Source organism: Neopelma chrysocephalum, unplaced genomic scaffold, assembly GCF_003984885.1.
Source record: "Neopelma chrysocephalum unplaced genomic scaffold, ASM398488v2 Primary Assembly neopelma1_200, whole genome shotgun sequence".
Taxonomy (NCBI): domain Eukaryota; kingdom Metazoa; phylum Chordata; class Aves; order Passeriformes; family Pipridae; genus Neopelma; species Neopelma chrysocephalum.
The window spans coordinates 1,763,208-1,782,820 of record NW_020897862.1 but is presented as its reverse complement, the minus strand read 5'-3'; the positions used below and the strand labels follow the sequence as shown (position 1 = coordinate 1,782,820).

Below are 19,613 nucleotides of genomic sequence, written 5' to 3'. Positions count from 1 at the left end.
CCCAACACCCCTTGCCACGATGGCTTCATGTGGCCCTGATGCTCCTGCAGGATTTGGAGAGAGGTTGTTTAAGGTTCCCATCATCTCCTTCCCAGCTGCAGCATCCAAATCCACTCGCAGCTTTGAAAATGTCAGCCTTTTGACTGTATCTTGATTACAGGATATACTGCTTTAGAGGCTGTCCCAGAGTTTTAAACACTGCAAAGCAGTGGGCTGCTTTGAAAAGTGATGAATTTTTAACTTTACTGAAAAGCCTCTGTTGTAAAAAGAAATACATTCTCCTCTGTAGTCTGAGTAATTGAGACACTTCTCTTTCTAGATTTATTTGCCCATAAAAATCCAGGTGGTTTTGGCACTGTCTCTTTCCCCGGTAACATGACCAAATATTTAGCAGCAAATCCTCACCTTAATTTCATTAATTATCTGCTAGGGCTGGAAGCCTCTGAAATAATCTCTGATTTTAATAGAAGTCTCACAAGCAAAGTAAGCTCCCAGTGCCTCCACTTCTTTCAAAGGTCTTTTTCTCCTTTTACTTTGAATCTGGTTTTAATTCCCTCTCCTTCACCTTCCAAGGACTTTCAGGCTTCTTTGTTCTCATGTGAGATGGAGAAGAATAGGTAATTGTGCTTCATTACCATGTGCAATACAGTCTGCTCCACAGTAAGTTTCTCACTCCCACAAATAAACAATGAAATAAAGTCCCTAATTCATCCAAGTGATTTTTCTTTTTGGTGCCTGCATGCATAATTATTCCCTGTGTCTGTCTGTGAAGATCAGGTTGGAAAGGAAGGAGCCATCTTGCTGCACTGTTCACATCCCAGCATGAATAATACAGGGTGAGGAAAGGAGGTAGAGAAGAAACAGCTGATGAAAGTCTTCTGAAATGGTCCTGTTTGAGATGCAGACTCCTATTAGCTGAAGTTCTGGCCAGGGACCCTAAAACAGCTGAGAAATCAAGGTTTCTTTTTTCTAGAGAGATCCCTGCTGCCTGGGATCCTTCTGAAGCTGAATCTCCCTTTGATAATCTGGGCAAGCCCTGATGTGTTCTGCTGCCCCTCACTTCCCTCCTGCTGCTGCAGGGAGGAAACTGGCACAATAAAAAAGCTCCCAATTGTTTCATTAAAAATTAAATATTCATGGCCTGGGGGATGGTGCTGAGTGTCCAGATCCCCTCTGGCTCACTGAAAGAAAAACCCACGGACCCAACTAACAGGCACAGAGGTGAGCTGGGTTTCCTGCTGATTTATTCCCCAGGGTGAGGAACAATTCTCTGTGTTTACAGGCATCCTTTGGATGGGAATAGGAGGCTGTTCAGGGCACTGCTGGATTTCCAGACAGGGAATCTGGTGGCTGCTACAGAAAATCAATCTCTTGCACATAAAATATGACTATAAGCAGGGAACACATCTCTCATCTTGTCACTCTTTCTTCTGGGACAAGTGGGCAGATCAGAAGTCCCAGGAAAATGAAATACATGTTGCAGAGGGCAGATCGATGTGCTCGTTCCTGGGGAGGAGCAGAGGGTGGGCTGTGTGCAGGTGTGAAGGTCTGACAGCTGCTATCAAATGCTTTCCAAATCCTATTAGAAATGTTGCACTGAAGAGTTGGTGGGTAAGGCTCTGTGAGAAGAGGGATGAAGGAGCCAGAGAAAGGGTTTCATTGAGCAAATTTTCTTATTATCACTCCTGAGAGCAGTGTATGTATGAAGATGTGGTAGATCGGTGTGTTAGTGAATTTTAAGTGGGAAAAATCACTTTTGTAGGAAAGGCTCTAAGACAGGATTTCAGTCACTGTGAGCATGGAGAGCACAGCTATTTGCAGAGCATTTGTAACCAGTTAAATATGCAGAGGAAGGAGAGTTTATCAGCCAGGACTGTAATCCCAGAACAGGGAGAACTCAATTTAAGGAAAAATCATTTAGAGGATCCCCCCGAATAATTAAGCACCGTCTCTCATCTTCACTCCCAAATGTATTTGTTGGTTTGTCTCTTTTTTTATCTGAATCTCATTTTCCCATACAGGTAAAAGGGGATATTAGCAGGGAGCCTTTGGAGACTAAATATATCAGGCACTGACACAGCCCACAAACATCCTGGCTGGAAGGGCACAAGTAGGTGAATAGGGAGTGGTTGGCAGATGGGGAGATAAATAAATAACCAGGCAAACAAATCACTTCTTGCTGCCTGGTTTACTTCTACAGTTTATCTGGGACTCCCTGTGGCAAGTCAGTTCCTGAATTCCTGCTCTCCTTGGGAAACAATCCTGTGGTTTGGGACCCAGACACCATCACACTGATGTTTAAAGGCCAGAGTGAAACTGGGTATTTGCCTGTTTAGTGCTTGGTTGGAAATTCCTTCCAAACTTGGTGGCTGTATCAAGTTAAAAGGAAAATTGCAGCAATTGTTGCAATCAAGTGATAGCAGCACAGATTTCTGAAGAAGCACATTCCCTGAGTGGAAAAAGAAGGGCTAACATCTGTTTCTAGCCCTTGAAGCAAGGCCAAAGTGTATGACATGGAAGAGAAGGGTGCAGCTCCCACAAATAACTTTGCAGGCACTCACCAGCACACATCCACAGTCTAGAACATGTCCCTAATTGTCCCTCATCTGAACAGTCACAGCCCCAAATTGAATTCCTAGTTAGGTCATCCTCTGTGTCTCCTAATCATGTGTGACATTAAACACTTATTCAATGAAACTCTTTTCTCTGCACTAATTATTAAGCATGAAAAGTTGATATTGAGCGAGGCCATTGAGCCAAGACGATTCAATAACTAGCAGGGAGGAGAGATTATTTCAATAAAATAAGTTCACTTGAGCCAGATGGAGTTCCCAGGATGCTCTGGGACAATATGACACATGAAATTGTCCTCTGGCTTGTGTGACAACTCTAACTGTGCTATTAAAAAGCCATCAACGAGCTGGAGTGAGGTGTTGCAAGAAAGGACACAATGAGGGGGAAATTGAGGGCGTTTTAGACAAAATGTGGGTAAGTGGCGGATATAAAATGCAGCAAGGCATGGCTGGGAGACTTGGAATGCCTCTGTGATCCTCAGTGACAGAGATCAAAGAAAACTGCTGTATTTCTGCAGGATGCACAGGCAGATGTTATGTGACCTGCTCCTGCTCAGGGGGACAGGCTTGTCTCCCCTGTGAATTTGTAGCTAAAAGACCTCTGCATCCCAGCTCCCAATTTAAGGAGAAAATGCTTTGTGTTTGTGCTGGGAAAAAATCCCCAAGTTAATCAGCCCTCCCTTCTCTTTCTCCTTTCTTTCCTCTTAGATTTGCTCCCTTTCATTTCTTCACCTCATTCTTGCTCTTGCCCTGTTTTTCACCCTCTCCGTTACTAACCTGACCCTGAGAGATCCACTTTGGAACCAGGACTGCTTGGAGCCAACACCATCTCCTCACTTTTTCCCCTCCACATGGGACCTGTGCCTCGTGCTCTCTGTCCTGGGGTGCTGCTGAGACCCTCCTTAGGGAAGGAGATGCCATCCCATAACAAGTCGGGTGGTATATGACATCCAATTATCCAAACAGAATATAATGTAATTTCACCCATGGGCAGCGCTGAAAGGAATGAATTTCCTCTGAGTGTGATGTATGAAGCTGCCTCTGCTATCTCTGTTTGCTGAGCCTCTTGCTTCATTCCCAGCTCCCCGGCAAATCTCTAAAGCTCAGAAGACACTGGAGCACAGCACGTTTCACAGCTGAGGAACCAAGATAAACCAGAGACATTGCAGCTTGTTGTTTAAATCCCACAGCAAACAGAGGCAAATTAATGGGTCTATCTATATCCCTCCCTTTCACTCTTCTGTTTGTCTTTTCCTTTCTTGTTTTCTCTCCTCTTTCCCTTTTCCTTTGTTCTCTTCCTTCTTTGTTTCTCGTTATGATAAACATGATTCATGCCACGGTGAGACTTTGCTTTACATCAGGGGAACTGCTAAGGGCAAGGCAGGCCAGTTCAGGGCATTCAGAAACTTGTATCTGACCTGCTTTTTACTGGGATGAGGTGCTGGTTGGGGAAAATAGAGCTATACCAAGTCAAATCCCAAAGAGAAGGGCCAGAAAAAGTGCTGGGCTTCTTCCAACCTAACATCTCACAGGTTATTAGGATATTATTAGTACCTACCCTCCAGTGAGGAAGTCTGTAGCATTCCTGACTGACTGTGATTTGGGACAAAATTCAAAGATACGAGGGCATCTATATAGGAAGAGAAACACACCCAGCAAAATTGTTCAAAGCACCCAAGCAGTTTGGGTGTCTGACAGGAAGGGTCTCTCAGCTCTTTGGATGCTTTTGGGGTCTTGCTGCCAGAGCAGCTGTACCATCAGGTGCCCCCAGCCCCCAGTAGCTCTGGCTGTGTGTTTGAGCTCTGGCAGGGGATGCAGGAGCCTGTTGTGTTCCCTGAGTACTTGCACCATGGCTCTGCCTGCACTGAGCACCCACAGTGCTGCTCCTGGGTTAGAAACACAGGGTAAATCATATTCCCAAGTGTGCAGTCCCTCAGGGAGCTTTGGGAGAGGTAAACAGAGACCTGGGTGCTGTATTAACAAGGTACCCTGAGCATTCTCTTAGCAGAGAATGGCCCAGTTGTGATGAGCAGATTATGCTGTAATTAGTGAATCACAGGTGAGAGAAAAGAGGAGGGAAGGAGAGAGGGGTTGCTGTGAAGGAACACGGGGCTGTGTGGCTGATCCCTGGGCCCAGCTCTGCCCCCAGACCAGCTGAGTCCTGCCCCAGGGGCTGCTGTGGATTCCTCAGGCCAAAACTGGGCTCAGCTATGGCACAGCTTCCAGTCTTCCTGATGAAATGCCCTGTTGCAGAATGGAATTAAGGGGCTATGGGTTCATCTTGGTCTTTGGGATGCCCTGTGCTCTAGGGTAAGCTTTAGGACTTTGTGGGCTGTCACTACTTTTGTGAGCTGAAGGTGGTGTCACTCATGGCAGTACCAGGTTGGAGCCACTCAGACACCCAAGCAGAGGAGTTGCTTTGAATGTGCTCTGGTGTGTCTGAGATGAGCTGAGGGGGTACCAGGGTGTAACAGGGGGATGGTTTGTCCAGTCCAGGACGGTGCCACTGCAAAAGGACAATGCTATGAACTTCAGAGGGAAACACAAACTGTGTACACTGCACAGCACCCATCATGGAAGGCATGGAAGTGGAAGGCTGAGGACTGTTTGCAGGACACTCTCAGTGGGAAATTGCTTCGATTAATGGCTTTGTCTCCTCTCGGGCATTCCTGGGATTGGCACTGGCTCTGTGCATGCTGATAAATGGGCACAGACACCTCTCTGCCCCACACCAGGTCATTGGTAGGGTTTTTTCCTTTTGAAAGTTTGAAGGGGGTGAGAGGAGAGTCTGCTCTTAGCAACACCGGTGGGAGATTTAGGAAAGGCTGCGCAGGAGTGAAAAGAACACCAAGCAATAGCCTGCACAGTCAGGAAACATGAAAGGAAAAGTTGTGTTAACCCTTCTGGGCTGGACTGTGATGAGCCTTTAATTGTAGGATCACACACAACCTCCTGCATCATGGAACACATCAAACAGCATGTCTGCAAACTCCAGCTGTATTCTACTCAGCTGCTGCCTTCATGTTTATTTAAAAGAGCCGACTGTGAAGCTTGTTTAAAAGTACATCCAATGGAAAATGACAGCAAATGGTGCTGAGAGCAACTGTGCAGATCCCGAAGGCCTGAACTTAAGGAAAACCCCTTTCCTCTGGGAACAGCACGGAGAGGATTCAGGAGAGCCGGTTCTGCCAGCCCTTTTGATGTTTCTCTTCTCCTCCCCTCCTCTGCCTCTCTCCTCGCTGTTTAAGGTAAATACCAACCGGTTGCTGCAGGCGTCGCTGGCCCTCTGAAGTGGTGCTGCCCGTTTGATCTGCCGTTTGAAAGGACGTTGTAGCGGTTTGGCGTGTGAACGCCTTTCCTGCTTCCTTGCTGTGTCTTTGTCAGGGGTATAATTTGGGACTAATTAGTTCTCAGCTCTCAGGCCTCACAAAGGAGCATCAGCACCTGGTGGACTCTATTTGCTGAAGCCTTTATGAAATGGGAACATGTCGCTCTTTCATCTTCTTGCACAAATAATTAGAATAACTTAGCCAGAGTCCCCTGGGATGCAGTTTGTGTTGAAAACACTTCCCTGCAGTGACTGGCTACTTTGGCAGCCAGTACAGAGGAGTTGGAGGGGCTGAGACCTCTCTTGCCTGTGGACAGTGCCAGCCTTTCCTCTTTATCCCTGAGGGCTCCAATCCTTTCTAATCCAATCCCTCTAATCCTTCCCTGTGTTTCAGAATTGTGTCCCTCCCAGAGATTAGCTGAAAAGAAGGGTGGCACAGGATGTTTGTGAATGCAGCAGCTCCTCTAGTGACCCTTCCAGCTCTGTGGTGTGGCACATGGGGCATGTCCTGGCCTGGGGGACACGGGGGCCTCTCCCCTTTGTCAGACCCTTCAGCTCTGGGTGGTTCTGGGTCACCCCAAAAGCTCTGCACAGCAGAGTGCTCAGTGCACTCGCTTTGCTCTGGGGCACCTCAGCATCTCTGAGGCCAGTGGAGCTCAGCATAAAGGTACCACCACCTGAGTGAAGTGACTCTGCACATTGTGAGGTTGAATCCCATTTATGTCCACAAAGAGCAAGATCTTTGAGATCTCTTACTTATTTTCAGTGTGACATCTTGTCACAAACAGACTTGGAATGTTTCACATCCCTGGGATTTCAAACAGCAGCAGAATCCCCTCACACCCATTCGATTGCTGCCTTGGGTGATAATTTCCCTGCCTTTAATGGATGTGCACATTAAGGTTGAGTTACGGTTGCTGTGGGAACTATAACTTTGAGTTTTACGATTCAAAAAGAAGAGAAAGAGTATATTTATATACTTTATTTTGCTTATGAATCAACATGTTAATATTGATGCAATGGGAGAAGAAAGAGAAACAAACTTCTAAGCAGAAAGCGTAACATCAAACACTGATCTGTTTATTTTCCCTTCTGCAATGTTCTTTTAACAGGCAGAATGCCCACAACAAAAAGGAACAATTATAAACTAGGAAGCACACGAAGTGGAAGAAAGAAAGCAACAGACAGCTGAGAGGTTAAATGAAGTTGTTAAGAGATAAAATGTTTGCACTTACCAGTCATAGGTTGCCACATGCCAGGAACCTCAGTGTAAAACCAGCCAATAACTCGAGACACTGAGATTGGCGAGTCCAGGACTTACTGTGGGCAATTCAAGTCACGCTGCTGCTGTTCAGGGAAGTTGTGGGGATGTAGGGAAACAAAACAGACACTGAAAAGCACATCAGGGAGACCTAAACTCTGTTTGTGGTGTTCTCCCATTGCCCTGGGGGAGCTCACAGGTTTGTGAATTTAAAGCAGAAAGGTTCATTCCTCACAGACTCGGAGGAGCTGGAACACGTTTGTGGGAGGCTCGAGCAGAAGACTGCATTACATTCCCATTTTCCATGTCTCAGAATGAGGAATCTGGGCTTGGTCTCATACTGGTGTTAAGTCAGGAGGAACTTTCTTCAAGTTAATGGTGTTAGATGGAATAAATCAGGAGTAATGGGGGAGAACCAGGCTGTGCAGTGCACTACACAGTGAAACCAATACTGTGTCCTAGTCACGGGCTGATATGATGTAGAATCTAAAGCACATTCCATGTACACCTGGCACCTTTCTAGCATGGCTACTTCTGATGGAGCCACAAAGTTATCTTTTTTCAATTTATCTCTAATTTTAAAAAATACAAACCCTTCCCCTCTCACAGCCTGCAGCTACTCCTTCACTGGTCATGCTGCCTCCTGTGATTTAATTTGTTATTGATTTTCACTGAGGCGGTGTCCGTAACGGAAGCGAAGCAACCCAGAGCACAAATCACTTATGAAAATTGTGACCAGCCCCTTATCAGCCTGCAAAGATGATGATTAAAAATGACTGGAAAGGCAAAATCAATCAGGCCCCTTCAGAAAGTTGTTTGGGTACACAAAAACAAAAAGCAAAGATTAGCAATATTAAAATCAGATTCTGTCAAAAGCTTCAGCTGGTCTCCCATGTGATAGAAATAGCTTTGTTTCCCAAACACAGAGCAGGGATTTATTTCCTCAGCAGACAGTGATGGCTGAGGAGGAGTCACTCCAGTGTGTCAGATAAATAACGTGTGTTTCCAGCATTATTTTGCACTCCAAAGCTCACAAAAGTCCTGACGGCCTTCGGGACAATAAATCCAGAGAGCGGGTTATGGATTTAACATTTTAGCTCCTGGATGGCTGCTGTGGGAGAGGTGTCAGCTGTGCACTCTGGTGCATCAGTGGGTACCCAAACATGTCCCTGCTCGGCTGGGCTCAGACCCCACTGTGCTGGAGCCTCTCAGAACTCTGCAGGAAGCTCAGTTACAGCCCCGTGCCTCATCCCAGCACAGCTCCTGCTGGGGTCAAGCATGATTCCAGCAGGGTATTCCCAGGGTTGCTATTTTCCCAAGAGCACAGCACATGGATATCGATAGATGTAACCTCAGAGAAACCTTGGGAAGCAGTGGAATTAGCACACACATGGGCATCTGACTCTTGCCAGCATTTAGTGACTTACCTGGTGCAGCCCAGTGTCTCACTCAGAACTCATTGTCAAGGTCCTCTGTGGGGATAAACTGGTCTAAATCCACCAAATTCACTGGCAATGCACTGGCCACACCGATCTACACCATGAGAGCTGGGAACTGTGCTCTGAGATGGAGCTGGGGGGTTGCTGACTGTGAGAAATATCCCTCCTTCAGCTCCTGTGGATGTGTTGTGCTCTGACAGAGCGAGTGACTGCAGGGGGAGACGTCCAGCGAGATCTCTGCATCTCCTCCTGTAAGGAATGAGCGAGTTTTGGGCAGGCCTCTTCTGTTCTTCCCTGTCAAATGTGCTAGTTCTGCATTTCCATTACATCAATTATGGGCACTGCAAATATTTGATTTCAGGGAAACGTGAAAGGAAAGGAAACTACTCCTCTCTGGCTCAGGGTGGGCTGGATGCGAGTTGGAGTAAAGGAGACAGGCCGAGAGCTGGGGAAGCAGCTCTCCTGGTTTGTGGATGAAATTCCATGAATATGTACGAGACTGTAATTGGCTCCCACACATTACTGAGGTGCCTGAAGGCCCAGGCATCCTGGCTAATTGTTGTAGACAATTAATAACTCAGATTCTACTAATTCCATATCGCGCCGTGCAGCTCATTACAGGAGCAGAGAGAGAGATTGTCTGCAAAAGCTGCTGGGAGAGAGGGAGGGTTGGGGGACCCAGACACGGGGGCAGAGAAAGTCACAACTGGGCTGGCACCACTCTTGGCTCAAACAGCAGAAAGTCACAGCCACAGCAGGGGACAGTGACAGTCTGTCCATCAGCCTTTGGTTGAGCTCTGGAGTCACAGTGAGGGAGAGCTCTCACCCTGGAAACAGGAGCTGGGTAATGAGTCTGTGGGTACAGTAAAGCACACAGCAGACCAAAACACACCCTTGTCCTCTGACCCAGCTTACACAGAGACTTTTCTTGTGGTGGCCTGAATCCCACAAGTTAAAAACATAATTTGACTCCATCGTGCCCCACCCACAGGGCGACTGCTGGTGATGGGATGAGACTTCCTGAAGCTTTCATGATAACCTGCCACTAAACACAAGTCTCCTTGAGAGGAAACACCAGGAATTCCAAGAAGGGGATGTGGCAGCTACCCAGTTTGCTCTGTGTTGCAGGGCCTGGAATAGATGTGGACTATATGTGGGAGGACTCGTGCTGGCATCCACCAGGCCTCCCTGTGTGCTCTGGGAACACTGGAACCTCTCTCAAGCCAAACTGGTGTATAAGTATTCTGAGCAGTGATGGACCCTGGTTTTCAGAGCCTAATAAACCTCACTTTTGCTGGGTTTAATGCACTAGTCACAGCAGCATCCATCAAAAGTGAGCAGCACCTGGCAGAGTGCAGCTCCCTGGTGCTTGAGTGCCCAGGAAATGGATGGTGCTCCAAGCCAAGACTTTGCAGGGCTACATTACATCTGGAAGGAACTGATTTTTTATGGAGTTCCAACAAACTCCTCCATTAGCTACCTCTCCCTTCCCCTTCCTCCAGCTTTCCTGTACCTGGGCTTGCTGGGGCTGTAACTGCACAACTTCAGGGACTTCTGTCTCTGACTCCTTTTTTATCTTTCTCCTTTTTCTTTCTATTAGTATTTTTCCTTCCTAAGCAAGTTTCTTCTCTGCAGCTTTTCTATCCATTTTGCAGAAGTTCTATAGGACTGATTATAGGTACCAGTCCTGTGCTGTAGTTTTTATCTTCTGTGGTACCACTTTTAATTCCCTCAGCTGTATCCTTTACACTTTTCCTCTTTTGACTATTCTCATTCCTGTACCCACATATTCCCCTGCTTTTTTTCTTTCCTTCCTGTTCTTTTGGACAGCCTGATCATGGCAGAAGAGGTTCTGCAAGACCACAGTCAGTCCTGTCTCTGTGGGCTGCAAGGGGCTCAGTGTCCAATACCTGATGCCTGGGCTTGGATTACAAGGGGGATCCTGGAAGAGATCCTGGATGCCCTGCTTTGGGTCAGGGTCATGTGAGCTACACTGGATGGTTATAGACATCCAAATAACTGCAATTCTAAAAGATAACTGCAGCAAGAAAAATGGGAAATAATTATAAATGAATGAATGTAACAGACTGCTGATGGGCACTGGTGGAACTTTAATCTCTGGGCCTTATTAAAGTAAACACATCCATGCCACCCACCAGCTCTGGCCATTCTCACTGCTTTGCCATCTGCTGCAGGATGGATGGATGAACAAAATTTCCATAATTTGCAGAATGTCCTCATGCAAAGCGCTGTAGGGATTCTGCTGGTAGTTTCTGGTCTTATGGCTCCGAGGAGACAAAGCTGGACATTCACTATGTGGAGGAGGCCAAACCACTTCCCATGTAACTCTTTCTCTTTGGAGTTTCGGAACTTGCAGAACTTTTCCAGAATTTTGTGAAAATCTCCTCATTTTTCCCCAGGGACAATGGATTTCCAAAACATCCCATGGACTGCAACTTCAACAAAACAATTCTCTGCCAGCACCTGAGGCAGTCAGGGAAGCAAAACAAACAAGTAAAACCTAAGCCACACACACTCCTTGAGCGTAATGCAAATAAATCACGGAAGTATTAAGTTCAGTTCTAAATCTCTCTCTCCATCTTCCTGTCTTTCAGGCTGTCTGTTTCTTGCCTAAGAATATTTTATCAATCTGCCAATCTGGGTTTATGTGCAGTTTAGCTTTTTCCTATGGTTTGTGTGTCTGCTTCCCCGCTTATGCTTCTTATTTTATCTTTCTGGCAGTAACACTCTGTTGGTAAACAGGGGCACACCACCAAAAGCAACTGCAAAAGATACTTTTCCAGCCCCACCTTTTCTCCATTTTGAGGGCTTTTTTGCAGTGATGGTTCTAGTTCTCAGCTACAGCTGCACTGGTCCCCACTTCCACGCTGGAGGCAGCACAGCTGGGTCATTCCCTACACACCCATGGCTGCATTCCACAGCCTTCCAGTGGGGCACAAACCCACTGACTGCGGCATGAAGGGCTCTAGTGAATGATGTGGAGCCACCACAACAGGCAGAACTGGCCTGTCAGAGGCTGAAGCACCTGCTTTGCAAAAGGCAACCCCATCTCCTGCCTGCCCAGGCTGCTCAGACACACACAGGGCCCCTTCTCGTGCTCCCTCAGAGAGAACCAGCTCAGTTGTTTGGCTTCCTCACCGAGGTAGATCAGCCTTTCTCCCACATCAGCAGTTCAAGCATCATGTTCAGATGGAAATTTCTGCATAGGACAAAATACAAAGCTTGCCTGGGAGGAGATGGAGGGTTTCAATTACGCTCCGTTTGCTCAGGGTATGAAAACAGCACAGGCTTTTATTCTGTTTCATCATCTAAGGCAGGATGCTTGTCTTGGTTCGGTGGAAGGACCCTGAGATGAAAGGCACACTTAGCTGCTTAGCTCCCCAGCAGAGAGCTGCTGCTGAGACACCTCTGTGCGTGCTGGTTTAGAGGGGGGACAAAAGATTAATTTGCCAAGCAGGTACCATATAGAACTCCCTGCCACGGGCTGTTTGAATAGACAGGTAATAATGAGTCATATGCTCCACTGCTCGGAACTGGCCAACCTTTCTGAGGTCAAAGTGGGACAGGATTGATTTATAGCACCAATGAATTTCCTTCGTAATTTCCCCCCACAGTTAATTTTTTTCCACAGTGGTAACATTAACAGGAAAAATACCTGATATAAATGTGTGGAATTTGAATGACATCTTCTCTTGCATTAATCATTAGGCTGGAATGTGCCCTGAGTTTGCTGTGTGCGCTCTGGAACATTTCCCATGTATTGTTCAGGGCAATCTACACCAAGAGAGGAGGATTTGATTTCAAATTTGCTTGCAAGGACTTTCTGACCTAGGCTTTTCCGAGGTATTTTCCGTTTTATAGGAATTTTTTGCTCTCTAGTAATTTTCTGACCCAGACTCACTTCTACGAGCTCTCCTGGTTCTCTAACAAGAGAGCAGCTGAAGAGATGGGTAACAATTCCTTTGTTTCCAAAGTGGTAGTGGGTGGGCACCTTTCCTTCAGTGTGTGAATGGGTTAGTTTGAGTTCTTGTCCTCCTCCTTTTTTTCCTAATTCTTATTCTGTTCTGCCTTCCTGGAGCAGGCATTTCTCCCCCCTGACTCTCAGAAGCACTTTTCTACTGCCACTACCAATATGCAAAACTTTCTGATTGTCCTCACTGCACAGTTGGTGGAAAAGGAGTCAGAAATGATGCGTTGCTTAAGTATATTTTAATTACTTCAAAAAGGAATATCTTAAACCATAAATATTTCAGCTTAAACTAATGCATTTTGGTTCCAGTCAGTGCCTCTTAAAGATTTGTCTCCAGTGAAGAGCTGAAATGTTCTGCTGGTACAGTAGAGCGTTTTTTGAGAAGCTCTTTATTCCTATTTACATATCTGGAAATAAATGGCCAAGTATGAAAAGCCTTGAGTACTCACAGATTTTCCTACATGTAATGGGAGCTTCAGGTCTGATGCTTAGGGTTTAAACACAGATTTTGGCATCTGGATTTGAACCTCTTGGCTTTTTACGACTAGAATGCCCTGACTTTTCCCCAATGTGACTGCTTCTCCTTGTGGTGTGTTCCTCCTTTGGGATCTTGCCTTCATCAGAGAAATAATTTCTGAAGGCTCTGAGTGATTTCTGTCTGTGACACACAGCAACTGAGAGGACCTGAGACTTCTGCTACATGAAGGTCAGGCAGCTGCTGGGGCATTTCTGCCAGTGAAAATGCAGTTGAAGAGCTCAGTTAACAGCTCTCACTCCACGGTGTTGAGGGGGAGCTCAAGGGACTGGTAATAGAATATGGCACTCTTTGCCTCTGCTTTACCAGTTAATATTCTCTCTGGTGGGTGATAAGTGAAGGCTACTGCTGGCTGACTGTGATTTTTGGCCTCCTTGACATGACCTTGTGGAGAGAATTTAGTTTGTAAATGCCATATTCTGCAGCCTTCCTTCAGTGCTGTACATGGGGAGGAGCAGGGAGGAGGGATGTGCAGGCTCTGGGTGACAGGGGACAGCTTTGAAAGGTGATTTAGAAATCACCAATTAACCCTTCTGAGTTCACCAGCACTGGGGGCTGAGTGTGGGGAAGGCAGATGGCAAAAAGAGGAAACAGTGGACAAACAAATGGCAGCTCAAACACCTCCCACCACCTGTGTGGACAGAAGGGAGCAGAGGGCTAGAGGAAAGACCAGGTGGAGATAAGTCATTCAAGATCCCAGAGTGAACCCTGGAGCTCCAGGAATAGAGGAACAGAGGTGTCCTCCAGACTGTGAGGTGCCTCAATAGACTGTTACTGTTTATGTTTCTACCATCAATAATTTGAAGAAAATCTATCTATACTAAAAAATAGCTTATTCTGCCTCCCCTTTTATGTTCAACTCTACTATGAGCTGTGTAGTAGAGTCTGTTTGGGGACAGCTCTTTAGCTGGAGGGCAGGGAAAATGGTATTAGATGCTCTACAGGTGGAGGTGAATCAGAAGAGTTGAACAGTTGCAGAGGGGTTTCTACAGACATTGGGGCTCAGTGGGGGGACCAGCTCTGCACAAAGACACAAGGGAGACACAAGGCCAAAGATGAACTGTGGAATAGGAACAGGGAAAAGAGTTTGAAGGGTTGAGCAGTAGCTGCCACAGAAAGACCATTAAGAGCAAGGCAACACTATCCTGGTTCATCGATCCCTGCAGGAAAACAGCTGCTGTATTAGTTCTGCTGCCTTCCACCTCAGAGTGCCCTGTAATGTACAGTCTCACCAGGAGGCACAGAAATGGCCTCATCTCTCTCCCCTCCCCTGTGTCCTGTGATGAGAACACTGTCATGGAGGAAGGAATGTCTCGTTCAAGGTCGCACAGTGAGTTAGTGGCAGAACCAGCTGGGGACAAGCCTCAGGGCTTTCCGAGTCCCTGCCCTGCATCCACTGTGCATTCACTGGCATGAGGCAGCTCTGCAAATCCCACATTCATTACAACACAATAAAGCTCTGCTGCATGGGTCTGTTGGGGTTTTTTTGTTGGTTTTTTTTTCTACAATGTCTCTCAGAAACCCGAGACTGATTTGCATTTTAAAACCACCAGTTACAGCTCAGGAAAATGCAATTCAGTAGTTCCCGGAGCTCAGGAGTGGGGATGCTCTCTCAGTTTTTCTCTCCCAGTTCCTTTGCCTGAAATATATTTTTGTCCAAATTGCACAATACTTACTGCTAATGTTTATGCCATGAATATTCATCACATCCTGGGGCTCCAAGACTCCAGTGGGGAGGCGAGCACAGGAGGCACAGCAGCCCTGATCCTCCTACACTCCATACACACAGGGTAGAGGCATCGGGGTGAGAAGGCTTGTTTGGTTAGGGTGTGAGCTGTGGGATACTAATGCAGCCTGGAAGCCTTTGGGGAATGCTGGTGAAACTCCATTAAACAGTGCAGTGGAGGCCTTTTGAACAAACAGCTTCCATAAAACCATTAGCTTCCCTTAATTGCAGGGAAAAGGCCTCACACGCAGCGGGGGTTTAGAACTTCAGAACACTCTCTGTCTCTCTTTACATCTGTTTCTTTTTCTCTGGCAACCTGCAGACAGACCTTCCTTTTCCAGAGAGCCTGGGGAAACTCTTCCTGCCCTCAAAACTGTGGGGTTTTGCCTGTCAGCAGTGGTGATTTAGGTTTCCATGTGTGAATTTACGCAGAAGAGCTTTCGTGTCCTGTGCCCTGTGCCTGAGCAGGGGCAGCCCTGTGCCCACAGCAGGGCTGGGACACGCTTCCCTTTTCCTGATGTGGCTGGAGGCTCCTGGGCTCACTGCTGTTCAGATGGTGCCATCTGGCTCTCACAAAATATATGAGAAATGTTATCCAATAAAAGAGGGGGCTGACTGGCTGTGTGCCTTCACCTCTTGCTCTTTGGGGAAGTGATTGTTTCTGCATCTGGGAAATGTTTAACATAATTTTTGAGTACTAGTGTTGCCTGAGTAAGGAATAATGGGCTGGCAATTTGAATTCAGGCCTGAATCAGTGGTAACTAGAAGCTATTTTGCTTGGTCAGGGCAGGGCTGAGGTTTATAAACACACAACACATAGAAATAGCTTGTGATACGGCTCTGTTAGTTTTATGGGCAGATAGGAAATATCTCTCTCCATGCTGTTCTGTCAAGCAGGATGTTTGGGTTAGGAAAGATAAGGAGAAAAAGTCTCAGTTCTCTGACAGGAAGGCACTAGGAAAAAAGAGCACAACATCAAAAAGGCTGAGGGAAGTTTCTCCTCAGATAATTTTGTCCCCACTCCCCATTCTTTTAATATGAAAATATACTTCATCTGCAGCTCAGCATCCTTTAGGGATTGCCCCTGGGAGCTGAGGGGTGTTGGATGTACCTGCAGATACTCCCGGGACACTTTGCTGGCAGCTGATAAAAGAGAACCTCTCTGGCCTTGGGGGCTATTGCCCTTTCTTCCTGGGTTTCTCCATTATTTTCTCTCTACTTTATTAATCTTACTGGTGTGTTCAGCCTTTCTTTGAGCCCTGGCTGAGATCAGGCCCACAGACACACATCCTTGGCCCTTTTCCTTGCACCCAAAGTCACTCATGGACAGCGTCACCCTTCGATCCAGACTCTTCTAACACCAAGCACAGACTCATATCCATGTGCACAAATCCTGGTAGCCCTGTGTGTGCTCCAGGGCTGTGCTGACAGGCTCTGCATGTGCTCATCCAGCACACTCACATGGAGGCATTTCTCCACCCCAAGCCATGGTGTTTGACAGGAGCTCAGCGCTCAACTCTTGCCCAGCCCTCTCTGTGGCTGGCTGGGACAAAGTCGAAAGCCTTTCGGGCAATCAGGCAATAATAGACCTTGTGGAAGCTGAAAGTCTCCCAGATAAAATTTACAAGGCCTAAGAGAGCCTGCCTGGCATAATTTAACATTTTAGTAATGAGCACCTGGACAGGAAAGATTGCTTGGGTAGTTTTATTCTGCATAGATGAGCAGTCAGAATTTCAAAGAGGGGCCATAAATACAAGCGAGTGGAATGGCCGACGGAGCCCGGGTTTGGTGTGGAAGGCAGTCCTGCCAAGGCTGTGAGGACATGAATAAAGGGGAAGGAGTTTTCATTCAGCTTCCCAACTCCAAAAGGCATCCTTTAGCCAGGAGTGGCTTTAGGGAGAGCAGCAATCCTTTTCCAGCCTCCTGTGACTGTGCCTCCGTGCCTGTGGCCCGGCATTTGTGGATTTGCAGCTGCTCCCCGAGGCTGCAGTACAGTGCTGATGTCTGTGGGTGTCACACGTGTGTTTGTACCTGTGTGGCTGAGGACAGCAGTGTGCACCCCTCAGCCTCTGTGCTGTTTGCCTGGGCACTGTGCACTGCTGATAAAAGCCACCAATAATGCTAATTCCTTGTGGATGCATTTGCATTGTTAGTGGAGTCTGCAGTAACACACTGAAACCTTCGTGTACAGGTCTGTGCAAGTCACACAGGTACACTTGGATACAGTTTGTGTTTATGTGCTGCTCATACACACAGTTCTAACTTGTATCTGAGTAAAACATGTTCAGTGTTGATGATTTAAACTAGTAATGAACTATGTCTTCCTTTTGGCAGCACATGCTGTGTGGTTGCACACTTCTGTGAGGCCTGAGGGAGGGAAGTCATAGCAGGCAGGGGCTGATGCTCTCTGAGCACAGAGGGGCATGGAAGGAAATGTTAAGCCAGGTATGAAGATCTCCCCTGGGCACCATCCTGCCTCTCCCATCCCCAAATATTTGAAATGTTTTATTTCTTTCCAACGCAGAATGAAAGGAGACTGAAATCATAGAAGTTGCCATGGAGCAGTTACCCCTTCCCATCCAGGTGAGTATCCCTTTACAGAGCTTTCTGAGTGCTGTGCAGACCCCTGTGTGTTCATGGAGGGATGTTTAGTGCTGAATGTGGCAGTCTGAGCATCTCTGTGTTGACAGGGAAAGGCATGTTCTTCATGTATATATTGTAGGTGCCAACACAGCAAGAGAAAATTCTAGTTCAGCTGCGGGCTAATGCAGCTCTGCAGGGGGTGTGTGAAGGGAGGTGAAGGAAAACCATGTACAAGTTTTAAAAGCTGAAGCTGTCAGGTTGATGTACTTGTGTGTGCAGAGAAGGGATGGGAGCAGCTCGTCTGGGAGCAGTTGTGGCAGCAGCACTTTGTGTCTGTTTGCCCCTGTGTGTTGTGTGTGTGCAGAGGCGACGGGGGGGCTCCCAGGGTGGGTGTATGTGTGTGTGTGTGTGTCTGTCTGTCTGTCTGCCTGTCTGCACATGGAGGGCTGTCAGAATCGCTGCTGAGGAGAATCCTGTCACTGTCTGAGTGCTTGTACCAGCGCTGGTGATGACTCCCGCAGTTTGCTGGGCTCTGCTGAGTGATTGATTGAGCACTGTCCCTCACATCAGCGTGGGCTTCGCTCCCAACACCAGCAAAGTTAGAAAAAGCAATTTTTCCCTTTACTGTAGGCTGCAGTTTTCAACAGAATTGCTAACCCCTCACCATTACCTTCTCTGCAGAGACCTCCATCACTGGCAGGAGTGCTCAAAGCCGGTGGAATGCAGCTTTACTTCAGGAGCCTCATTAAATTTGCATTCCTTGGAGCCCCACAAGGAAGATGATGGTCTGGCTTTGTCTGCCTGGCTTCCTGTTCTCTATAAGTGATGCATCAGAGAGAGCTGCTGTGCCTTTGACACAGCTGCCTGCCTACAGACACTCTCAGGTGATGGGCCTGTTTTATTGTGCTTTCTCTTTCTTATTGACTTGACAAATCAATCTGAAAACTGGGATGAGGGATATTTTTCCTAAGCAACAACCATCAACACTCAAATAAGCAAGAATATAGGGCAAAGAACGTAGCTTAGGCTACATTAACTCCGTAATGCAGCCTGATTAAAAGCCATTCCCACCAGGTAGTTGTTTAGCAACCATCCTGCTCTTGCAGAAGTCCACATCATAGTAACTGGTCACCCTGGTAAATAGGCCAAGGATGGGGAGAATGTTTTCTCTTCCTGCCTCCAAAGCCAGAGTGAGTCACAGGAGAGCACACAATAAATGAATGCAAGACCGTTGTATCCAGCACACTAATTAAGAGACCGTCTGTCAACACTAAGTAAAGCCCCTGTACTCAGGGATGTCTTTATCAGAGACATCCCTCCTGAAAGCCCAGGCAAGGGCAAGGCAAGCTCGATGACCAGCTGTGCAGAATGCCTTGCTGCAGGAGGGGCAAGCATGAATGTATAAAAGATTGTCTGTACCACCCTAATTAACACGTCTTGCTACCTCCCATTTAACGACTCCTGCTTAATTCAGGGGTTGTTGCCGCATACCTCTGCAACTGAACGCATAGAGATGTCTCCTGTCTAGAGCACTTATCTAGTGGTGAGGGTACCAGCGAATACCTGATGAGTCCTTCCCAGAGCCCCGGCTCTAACAGGGGCTGGACCCGCGGTACCAGCCAGGTGCTGCGAAAGTTTCTGGCAGCTTCTATCACAAGACGCGCCCGGTCCCGGCGTGGTGGCAGAGCCGCACTCCCGTGCCTGTCACACGGGGCACCCCCATCCCTCTCCAAACGGCAGCACGGAAACCCAGCGCTCCCTCCGCGGGCGGGCAGGGCAGTCCCGGGATGGGCCCGTGTGGCGGAGGGGCCACGGGCAGCATCCGCAGCTCCCGGCCCCGGCGGTCACTCCGGTACCCGCCCCCTCTGCCGGGGAGCTGCGCGGGGGCCGGGCGGGCACCGGGGGCCGTTCCCAAGCGCCGTACCCGTGCCCCCCCTGCCCGGCGGCGGCCGAGCCCCGCCGTGGAGCTGCCCTTCCACGGAGGCTGCCTTCCCACGGGGGCTGCCCTTTCTCCTCACCGGGGCTGCCCGTCCGGCGCCGCCGCACCGGGGCCGGCGGGGCGGGGGCCGCGCACGGGGCACGGTTTATAGCGCGGTTTTATAGCGCGGCCGCAGCGCCGCCCGCAGCCCGGCGGGGCGGCGGCAGCCCCGGAGCTCCGCACCCCTCCGCTCCTCATC

General features: G+C 47.9%; 1 long non-coding RNA gene across 1 annotated transcript; it reads left to right on the top strand.

The window, feature by feature from the left end:
- Positions 1-5,947: 5,947 nt before the first annotated feature.
- On the top strand, positions 5,948-18,587 carry LOC113977146. Its single transcript, XR_003537268.1, has 3 exons — positions 5,948-17,298; positions 17,378-17,436; positions 18,118-18,587. It is a non-coding gene; the product is annotated as an uncharacterized LOC113977146 (long non-coding RNA).
- Positions 18,588-19,613: the final 1,026 nt, after the last annotated feature.